General features: G+C 38.7%; 1 long non-coding RNA gene across 1 annotated transcript in view; it reads left to right on the forward strand.

Annotated features, from left to right (window-relative positions):
- Positions 1-4,371, forward strand: part of LOC128127038 (uncharacterized) — a 28,308-nt gene extending 23,937 nt beyond the window's left edge. The window contains exon 2 of the long non-coding RNA XR_008225091.1: positions 1,147-4,371. This is a non-coding gene — a long non-coding RNA (uncharacterized LOC128127038). The remainder of the gene's footprint in view (positions 1-1,146) is intronic.
- The last annotated feature ends 7,003 nt before the right edge of the window (positions 4,372-11,374 follow it).

An 11,374-nucleotide genomic window follows, 5' to 3' on the forward strand; every position in this document is an offset into this window, starting at 1 on the left:
ATAACTCATTTGTGGTCCTTGGATTTTCAGCCCAGCAGGTGTTCAGCCCACGATGTTTGCGGTCAGCAGCGTACACGTGTTCGGTTCAAGCGAGCTTTCGGTCGCGTACATATGCGGTCCTCGCATGTGGTCTAGTTCGTAGTAGCAGCGAATATTAAAAAAAACTAGGGTGTGCAAGATTCAAACTCGGGTCTCCCATGCACACAACCCACGCCTTACCACTTGATCTAGCATGCCACATGTTTAATATCCTTCCGGTTTAGTTCATATAGTCTCGTTATTTCGACCTTAATTTCGGAATTTTAACAATTTTAGCCTAAAAATTAATTTTTCAAAATTTAAAGTTTCATTTTCAACCCAAAGTTTTGACTTTTAATTTTTTACTATCATTTTTTACTTTTGACCTTAAAAATTGACTTTGACTTTCAAGTTTGACCTTTGACTTTAAACTTTGACTTTTTCGTTCAAACTTTCAAATTTGACTTTTAAGTTTGACTTTTCAAATTTGACTTTTAAGTTTGACTTTCTCGGTTTTAAGTCAATGGGTAATTTTTTTTAAAAAACAATGAGTTCTTCAAACATCCTGGTCAATGAAGTTTCGTGTTCTAAATCTTGTGAAGCTACAATTAGATTTCTTCATGACCAAAATGATTTACTAAAAACGGAAAATAAGGACCTTAAATATGAAGGATATACTCTTAGGAAGGCCCAAAAACCTTTAAAAATACAACTAAAGGCCAAAACTAAGGATTCTCGAAAATTTCAAGAGGAATATAGCAAAAAATGTGAAAAATATAACTATGTTAAGAGACAACTTGCCGAATTAACTACCGAACTTGATGCATTAAAAGCTAAATATAAAGATGTTGAATTCAACTTTAAGAAATTCGATGTATCAAGTGAGGTAGCTGCTTCTATGATAGAAAAAACAACTAAAGTTCAAAGATAATCAAAGTAAGGGTCTAGGGTATAATAGTGTTCCACCTCACTTTAATCACAACTATAACCCACCCCTTTAGACCAATAAGGAAGAAGTTCCTACTTAGTATGGCTAAACCCCTGTACCAGCTTTAGTTAATACTAAATAATTTGGCCCAACTGAGGATATTGAGGTGAACGTTTCTGATGATTCTACTTCTTGTGCAGGTAAAGTAGCGGAAGATGAGAACAAGGAGAACACTATTGAACAAACCAATGACTCCTTGAACTCTGAATATGTTGCTTCTAACTCAGTTACTTCTAAACCTACTGTTGGTAAATATAGGCCACCAAAACAAGCGAAACAAAGTGCCTACTGCAAGTGTGCTTGTAGGAACAATCAGAGACAAGGCAAGGCCATGCCACCAGGGGCAGGAAGAAACAATTCCTACGTGAAGAAAAAGACATGTTTTCACTTTGGAACACCTGGACACATTGCCATAAATTATCCTAATCGCACATACGTTCCCTACTACGCACAAGGATGGTGGAACGCGTTAAGAGGAAGATACCCCAAAAGAAGCCCTTCAAGGTCACAATCACGCAATGGTGACTGGAATGCCAGACAAGAAGTCTGATCCAAGAGATGCTCCAGTGAAACCAAGATCAGTTAGGTCAAAGTCATCTCAACGGCCGACTTCAAGTTCAAAATCAAGTATTGAGCCACCCATCTGTTCGAACAAGAAATGGGTTAAACCCGACTACAGATGGGTACCAAAGGTTCAATCTCCCAAATCTTTAAATGATTCTAACATTTCTTCATATTCTGTTTCTGATAAGCAGGATATGTCATGGGAGAGAGTACCATGCAAAGATGACAAAGGTTAACCCAGTTTCAAAATGGATTGGGTTCCAAAGACCAATTGATCCCGCTTTTTACTGGAGCAGCTATGGAGGCATATCATCAGACTTCGGTTTTTTGATAATGGTTGTTCCAGGCACATGATAGGGGCATCTCTCAACTGTACAACACTCAGAACTTTAAGTGGGAGTATGTGACCTTTGCGGGAAAGGAAGAAAATAAAGGATCACACATGGGGTTTTGTGCTTAACGATGTGAAGAATTTTCGTATCTGTTCTGAGATCAAAATATGTGTGCTGTTCTTAGACCTTCTAGATACAAATTCAATCGGTGACTTACGATTTGATTTTTCTTCTTGATACTCCTGAGTTTTCTATTACAATGATTCGTTTCAAAGACATTTTTTTAATTTTCTTATATGTCTAATGGGAAGTGATATGAAGTCTAGTTCTAAAGGGCAATCTGAAATTCTTGTAATGCACTAAAGCCGAATTGTCTAGACTATGTGTTCAATGTACTGGTAGGCACAAAGGATTCAAAAGGACTAGACTTAGTTTAACAATCGAAAGGAATTGAAAATGTGAACTTAGATATTATCATTTGGACTGACCATACGATGCTTGGGTAGATTGAGTAGTGAGATAAACATTAGAACCTGCAGGATACACTAAAAGTTATTTATCTAGAATTGTGGCTCAACATATCCTCGATGTATGGACTTATGTCCTTAATTTCGGTACTGATAGGGCGACTGGGGGTTCTGATAAAGTAGGTTTGTAGGAAATTATTTTCTTGCTTTCTATCTATTTGTCATATGTTTCTTCCTTTGCATGATTGGAATATATCCGACCTGGATCGCAACATATGCAAGTCTATCTCTATGCATCTTCTTATCTATGCAATTCTTTCTATCTGTTAGCCATATGTTGTTCCCTCTGCGTGATTGGAAGATCCGACTTGGGAGACAACATATGCATCCTACTATCTCTCTAATCCTCTATCTGTGTTAGTCATATGTTTTTCCTTCTGCGTGATTGGAAGACATCCGACCTGGGATACAACATATGACTTCTATATCTAACTTCTTTCTTAATGATTGAATACTCACCTAAAGTAAGGAGTTCTTTGGAAGTTCTTGATTGCCAAGGTATATCGGGAAGTGGGAACACGTTCTAGTGCATCTAAAATTGAACCGTTCAAAAGGTTGTCTGTAGATCTTGCTGTTGAATTTAAGTGGACAACAATATATGTGGTCGTCGTCAGCCAAATGGTCTATTTAGGAATAAGATCACAATGAATTGTCACTTATAATCTGTCCAATTTGTCAATATCCTTTGTGTTTAAGTGAACCACAATACCGGTGATTGACCAGATCTATATATGCAGGCGTGTGCTGATAATCGAAATTGAATTGCTTGACAACTTTGATCCCAAATAATTTTGTTTTTATTAAATATGTTCATAGTTTTCCTTTATGCATAAATTTAAGGGGGGAATTACAAATTTTAAAAAAGTCAAACAAAAATCAGAAAACCAAAAATCCAAAAATATTGTTATTTCTGTTTTATTTCTTTTTTCAGAAAAAGCAAAAATCCAAAAATATTTTTGTTTCTGTTTTTTTTAGAAAATATGAAAAATACAAAAATATTGTGTGCTAAGTTTTCTTTTAGTATTGTTTTATCTTAAATTTTCTTTGTCTTGAAAAGTGAATTCAGATGTAGATGAGACTCATGGAGACTGTATCGAAAATTTCTAAGCCAAAGGTTCATCCGTGATCATTGAAGAATTCTTATTCGAAGGAACCAGAAATGAAGATTATTCTTTCAACACTCAATCTTTCAACCCCAGAAGCAAGGTGAAGTTGTACATGCAGATTATGTGACAGATTGCATTGAAGCCTCCTCAATCAATTTTCTGCTATCTATAAACCTGCTGATGTGATCCAGAAGAATCGGTCTCTCAGATATTCTCTCTGAAGATTCTCAAGCTGAAAGCGTCATTTTTCAAAAATCCCTACATGAAGCCTCCTCACCCAAATGTGCGTTCAGAGTCAAATTTTGAAAAATGTCTAACTGTTCAAGATGAAGTCACTCACTTAGAAGATTCATATGCTCATATTGAAGTCGTGAAGAAATTGAAGATTAATGTTGAAGCCAAGCTCAAAATGAAGATTGACAAGAAAATCTAGCTACATTTTTAGGGGGAGTTTGTTGGGTCAAAAGAAAAGAAAGCTATAAACCAAGGGGGAAATTGTTGGGTATAAAAAATGTGGTTTATACTTTACTTTTCTAGGCTTTAATAGTTTTTGGTCTAGTACTGAAAACAGCCTTGGTTTTATGGTTTATGTGGTGTTTGTGGTTGGGTGTGTTTGCAGCTGCAAACTCTTTGTGGTTGTAAACGTGTTTGCAACCACTATTGCCTATTTTTATAGTGTCAGTAGAGTCATATCAGATAAGGGCTAAGTGTGTGTAAATCAAGGTGTTCTAAAAAGAGAAAGTGAGAGAGAAAAAGAGCGTATGTGTGTGTGAATCTCATATGTATGGAGCATCAATCTCATAATTGAATACATCATAGATTCATCTTCTTCTTCTCCTTCTTCCATATTTGATCTTGCATCATCCAATTGATTGGGATTCCGTACCATCAATTGGATTTGATTGATACATCAAGCAAATTTTGGGACTTACAGCCTCCAAATCTTGAGGGAAAAAACCGCATCCCCCAGCTCCAAATCATGCGTAAGGTAGTTGCCTCGTGAGGCTTCAACTGCTTCAAAGTGTAAGCAATGATGTGACCCCTCTATATAAGAACCGCTCCCACACCCAAAATAGAAGCGTCACAATAAACCACGAAATCATCAAAACCCTCCAGGAGTGCAAGAATCAAGGTCTTACACAGTCTCTGCCTTAGAGTCTCAAAAGCCAACTGCTGGTCAGGCCCCCACCGAAAGTCACGTTCTTCTTTTTCAAATGAGTCAAAGGCACTGTGATCTTGGAGAAATCCTGGATAAATCTCCGGTAGTACCCTACGAGACTTAAGAAACTTCGAATCTTAGATGTGGTCCTCGGAACCTCCCATCGCATCATAGCCTTGATCTTGACCGGTTCCACCAATATACCTTTCTGATTGACGATATGACCCAAAAATTGTACCTCATGCAACCAGAACTCGCACTTGGAGAACTTGGCATAAAGCCTCTCCCTCATCAGGGTCTCCAGTACCTCTCGCAAATGCTCCTCATGTTGCTCCCTATTCTTTGAGTATATGAGGATGTCATCAATGAATACAATCACAGACCTATCCAGCATCGGTCTGCAGACTCGGTTCATGAGATTCATGAAAGTTGTTGGTGCATTGGTGAGCCCGAATGGTATCACCACGAACTCATAATGACCATAATGAGTTCTGAAGGATGTCTTTTATGCATCATCATCCCTGACCCTCATCTGATGGTACCCTGATCGCAAATCAATCTTGGAAAACCAAGATGCACCCTGAAGTTGATCGCACAGATCATCAATACTCGGAAGCGGGTAACGATTCTTCACTGTTAGCTTAATCAACTCACGGTAATCGATGAACATTTTGTGTGAACCATCTTTCTTCTTCACAAATAGAATCGGTGCTCCCCACAAAGAACTACTCGGACAAGTAAAACCCTTGTCTAGCAGCTCCTGAAGCTGCATAGATAACTCCTACATCTCAAGTGGCGTCGGGCGATACGGCGCCTTGGCTATCAGAACTGCACTGGGTACCAAATCAATCTGAAACTCAACCTGCCTCTTGGGAGGCATTCCTGGTAAATCCTCGGGGAAAACATCAGGGAAATCCTGCACAATGGGCACCCTGGTCAAATCCCTTGTGCCCCAACCCTTGTGTCAACAACATAAGCTATGAACCTAGAAGAACCTTGTTGCAAATATCTCCTGGCCCTCGCACCTAAATAGATACATGGCCCATGTGAAGCTCTCTCACCCGAAATAATCAATTCTCCCTTATTTGGGGTTTGAACTCTCCGACTTCCGCTTCGACTGTTTGTATCTGCTCCGGCTTCCGCTTCGACTGGAGCTCCGACTCAATCTCCCGCTCGCAGGCCTTCTTGATCATATCATTCAGGGTCTTACACCCTGAAAAATTCACAAACTCTCTAATATCCTCCCTCAGCATGTCATGATATCTCGTTTTCCGCATCTGTAGCATACTTCGGGACCAACAATTCTCTCTCCTTGAATTTAGCGATAATCTCTTCCACGGTCTCTATAGTTTGGCAAAGGTCCTGGAACTCCCTCGCCAGCTGATGCACCTCAATAGTTGGTGCAAACTCCCTCTGAAACCTCTGAACAAAGTCCTCCCATGTTATCACTACCACCGTTTCCATCCATACAGCTCGGGTAACCTCTCCCACCAGTCTCGTGCTTTGTCCCTTAGTAGGCAGGATGTGAATCCCACCTTTGCCCCTTCAAGGAAAAAGCTCGTTCACTGAGCATTGTCCATGTCAATGATCTAGCAACGACTAGCGATGGGTTCCTTAACCCCAAAGAACTCAGGAGCTCCACAAGTCGTGAACTCTCAAAATGAGTAAGTTCGAGCTTCAATCTAACCCGCAACAATATCAACTCAAAAAATGCCTGAGCCTCTCATCCATCAACTCCTTGATGGTACCGAACAACACAGGGCTAGCATCCAAAATACCACGAGTAACCTCAGTCGATATGAACTCGTACAACCTCTCATTAATTGGTTCAACACCTGAAACAGATCCTGAACCAGAACCTGGACATGAACCTCCTCAAGTAATCATCACCATCTTTAAACTGAAACGCAACATATTAACAATCTATTTATGACTAGAGAAAAATTCCCAACACAAAGGCCTCGTTAGAGTTGTCAGGTCTCCTCTTGTCTCAGGTACAGGTCTTGTGCTTTTGCAGTAGTACGAGCCTAATACTACCTTCCACACCTAACTATACCTTCCTTAAGGTCAATCCTGATTCCTCTAAGTTACCACACTACAACCATAAACAAATCTTATGATACACAACATACATATCCTAGGCTTTCCTAGGAACTCTCAACTTTCACCACTCGCAGTACCAAGAACCTCAAGCAACACCGTTGGTTGCCTTATGCATGCAAGTTGTACACAAAATAGGATCACATAGACTGTCAAATGAAGATTCTACCCTAGGTGCACAACCAAACAAGGAATAGGAAATGAGGCTAAATCGATCATTCTAGGGCTATACAATCCTAATCGTATACAATCCATCGCTACCAGGGTTTATCTAATGACAATACTATTTTAGGGAGTCCACCCACAATACATGTCAATGGGTTTTTAGAGTACATTTTGTGAACACTTAGTTCAAAAACACCTACAGGTTGCGAACCTGCTAGCCTTCCACTAGATTGTTTAGAATAGTCCATGGTCGTCATCTATACTCCGCTACACGATTGGATCATCTTTAAAGTCAAGGCCTCTCATCATCTATTTCATATTTCATCTCTCATCATCTATAGCATCTTTCATCTCTCATCATCTATATCATCTACCCATCTTTATCCAATATATTTATAGGTATAAAAATACACATATAGTTTAAATCAAGTACAACATGTATAAATCGTGCATTTAGCATAGATATCAGGAACACATATAATAAGCACATATAACATGTATTCATATTAAATATTTCATATCTATGTTTAAGATGAAAGTAACTAGAAACTCATTTGTTAAAGTGGCAATTTAAAATTCGGATAGTGCTTCGCTTCTAGCAACTGTCTTTTCCTTTGACAAAACCTAGTATCATTATCACTAAGTTTTAGTCTAATATTTATTGCGACTAGTTCTTAGTCTAGATTCATCATTAATTCATAGTCTACTTCAAGATCTATCAAGTAAGGAACAACCAGGTAGGATCATATCGGAGGTAGGGTCCGTTTGGAATACAAAGTATAGTGTTTGGTAATCCCACTTTAAACACCTCACTAAATCCAGCCTAGACATCATCCCTGTAAGTAGATCAATCAGTATAACAACTTGGAATCACTGATAAATCTTGTTTATAGGTTCATAATAACGATAATGAACTTACAACATAAGTTATACTTAAAGTACGATAAGAATAACTCAACTTACAAGTGGTTTAGCGAGAAACCGAAATTTGTGTGGGCAGAACTTCTAAGTCAGAAGCTCTACTTCTCGGAGCTTTCTGACTCTTCGGAGCTTCACTACTAAGACCTAGGAAGTGCTAGAGAAAGGTCATGGGACCTTGGGGGTTTGGGAGAGAATGGAATGGAAAGGTGTGATGAAATGAGTGAAACTCGGCTCTACTTATAGGCTTTCTATGGTCCTCCCACATCGTGAGACATGCCTCTCACGTCGTGAGCATGCGTACGCACTAAGGCTTCGCCTGGTGCTGACACGTGGCACCGGGCGCATGTAAAACTTCCGATCTTAAAATTTTTATAACTTTTGCATACGAGCTCCGATTTTGACGTTCTTCATATCCACATGTAGGTATTTCCATGTGCTACAATTTTCATTATGATACCATTGGCTAATTCTCAACTGATCATAAGTTTAATAGTCTAAGAAGATTACACGGTTAATGACCGTGTAAAATTCATAACTTCTACATACGAACTCCGATTTCGACTGTCTTTTTATCGTTGAACTTATATTAATGAGATCTTCAATTCTCATTTAGATCATTTTGGCTTAAAATCGACTGATCTATAATGCGATTTCTATTCCGGCACTGTTGTGCTGAAACTTCAAAAAATCATAACTTCTTCTACTGAAGTCAGATTTGGACGCTCTCTATATGCACGCTCTCGGTTTAATGAATTCCATGACTTTCATTTAGACTACTAAGGCTAAAAAGTAATTTATCAAAAATTCACTTTTTACGATACGCAGAGTCGTGCCGGTTTAATCGCGAAACTTCGAAGAAGCATAACTTCTTCATTCGAAGTCGGATTTTAGCGTTCTTTATATGTACAAAATCCTTGTCAAATATGCTATAAATTTTGTTAATATTATTTACCTTAAACAATATTCTATCAAAAAAGTCATTTTTAATGCTTATTATCTCTAAATTCACCAACCCGAATCTACAGGGGTTACATCACACCCCTCCCTTTTGATAAAACCTTTTTATAAGTTTAATTTTTTTTATTTTCTTAAGAAAATTATTTCCTCAGTTTGAGTTCTTACACACCCGAAATTGTGCCCAAATCCCTCAAACCATGGCTCTAATACCAACTTGTAACAACCCAAAAATAACGGCAAAACTTTCTTTAAAAAAACAAACTAGCCAATTCGTTCATTAAATTGTTCAAAATAAACATCAAATCATAATATCCAATACATCAGAGTCCAATATATCAAATGCGGAAATTACAAGGGAGGATGTCGTGTCATCACGCCGGGCCCTTCCCTTTGGATCTAGATGTACCTGAAACCATAAACATAAATTGTAAGCATAACGCTTAGTTAGTTCCCCAGGTACCACATACCACACATGAAAGAAGATAAATGTTATGGGCAAAATCATTGTCATATAGTAGTTTCCTGCCATGGGCCAAATTATGGTCTTTTTGTTCAGTGTCGAGGGCCAAATCTCGGTCTTGTATACAAATGCCAATGGCCATATCCTAGTCTTTCATATAACTGGCCCCTGGTTTTTCATACAAACGCCAGGGGCCAAATCCAGGTCTTCCTTATAATCATCACAAGGTATCTAACAATCTACACAACAAACAATGGGCTGGCATTAGTGCCTTTGACCTATGGATCTAGGGAGGAAACTCATCTCAACTGCTGAAAAATCTAGATAAATGCTCGAGCTGTTGGACTGGAGAAATCCCCATGCTAACTAAACAATCGATCGCCAATTAATAATTGAGACATAACCTATAGTTAAAAACCTACATTACTTGCCTAATGTCCAAGGTAAAAGGGCCAAGTTATTATTTTAAGCCCAATAAAATCTTGTGCCCAACCCCAAGGACCATCCAAGCTCCAATATGGGCCCAACATCAGAAGTGTCCCAATATCACGAAAATATATGGTCTAGCTAACAAGAAAGCCTAATGATTAAGGCCTAAAAATCACCTAAGATGGACTGGGTCGTACGCTCAGCATACCAACTGGTACCAGCGACGTACTCGATTGAAGAGGGAAGATCGCGATTGGGATGTAGTACACGTGGCGTATTGGGAGTTACGCCCAGCCTATGCACCCATTAAGCAAACTCATGAGAAATGTCTTAATGCCTTAAAACCTTACGATCAAAACTTAGATTTTAACTCACTAAGACCCTTAAGGCCATAAAGTTGCAAACTCTGTGCCTTTGCAAGGCTACAAGAAGCCCAAAACTAAAAGCCTAGCCTTTTTAACCCTTTTCTACACCCTAACTTATGGACGGGGACAAGTCAAGGTCCAAGCTTGCATTTTTATGACTTGAAATGCCTTTAAACGTCTGAAAGAACATCTTGAAGGCTTATGAGTAACTTTTACTCACAAAGCTCTAGACTTTGGGACAAAAAGGAAGAAAATCAAGGCTTAACTAAGATCTAAGGAAACATAAACCAAGTTTGGAGCTTTATACCTCCAAATGGTGCACAATAAAGAGGAGATGTTGAATCCAAATTCTTAAGTGCAAAGCTTACTCCTTAAAGGTCCTTCTTCACAACCAAGAAAGCACACAATCACTACAGAAAGCTCAAAATGAACTAGGCTTTGTAAGGAGGGTCGATATTGGGATGGAGGCTGATAAAAGGAAAGGTCTTGGGGCCATAATAGTATTTAAATAGTGCACAAACCTTAATTATTAGGGTTTTGGTTTGTACACGTACACCGCCCCGCATACTATAGTATGCACAGCGTACCGGCGCAGGAATTAGTACCCTTAGCGTACCAAGATGTACGCCTAACGTACTCAATCTGCACCTAAAAGTCACGAATTTTGACATCGGGGACCATTCTTGCAACAAATCAAAACTCAAGGGTCCAAATCAAACCTGGAAAAATATATGTTGCACTTTTTTTGTGAGGCTTTGATAATATTAGATGACGTTGGGTTGTATTCAAAAATCATTTTCTAAAAACATTAAAAATGGAAATACAAACTTTACAATTAGAATAAACTTAAAAGAAAAAATTGAAAAAATGGTCCCTGTGGTTGGCAAATTATGTGGTTTTGTCCAAAAAATGTCCGGTGATGCATCGATGGTCCAATTTCGGATACCTTGTGTGGTTTTGGTCCCTATGGTTGACATTTTTGTGTGATTTTGGTACGTATCCAACCTGAAATGACCAATATGCCCCTGATATAAATGTTTTTTTAATTTCTTATTATTTTGAATAAAATAAGCAAAAAAATCACCCACCTACTCACTTACTCTCTCTCTCTCTCTATCTCTATCTCTCTATCTCTCCCTCTCAACAACACTGCCACTGATCCACCATTTCCCTCTGTTATTGCTTATAGCGAAAAATCCACATCCCATTGTATGGTGATTAGCCCTTATCCCCCCTCTAGCTCTGACGCCTCTCACCGGTCTCACCTCCATCCTTCCTCCAAC

This window comes from Lactuca sativa, chromosome 7 (genome assembly GCF_002870075.4).
Source record: "Lactuca sativa cultivar Salinas chromosome 7, Lsat_Salinas_v11, whole genome shotgun sequence".
In the NCBI taxonomy this organism is placed as follows: domain Eukaryota; kingdom Viridiplantae; phylum Streptophyta; class Magnoliopsida; order Asterales; family Asteraceae; genus Lactuca; species Lactuca sativa.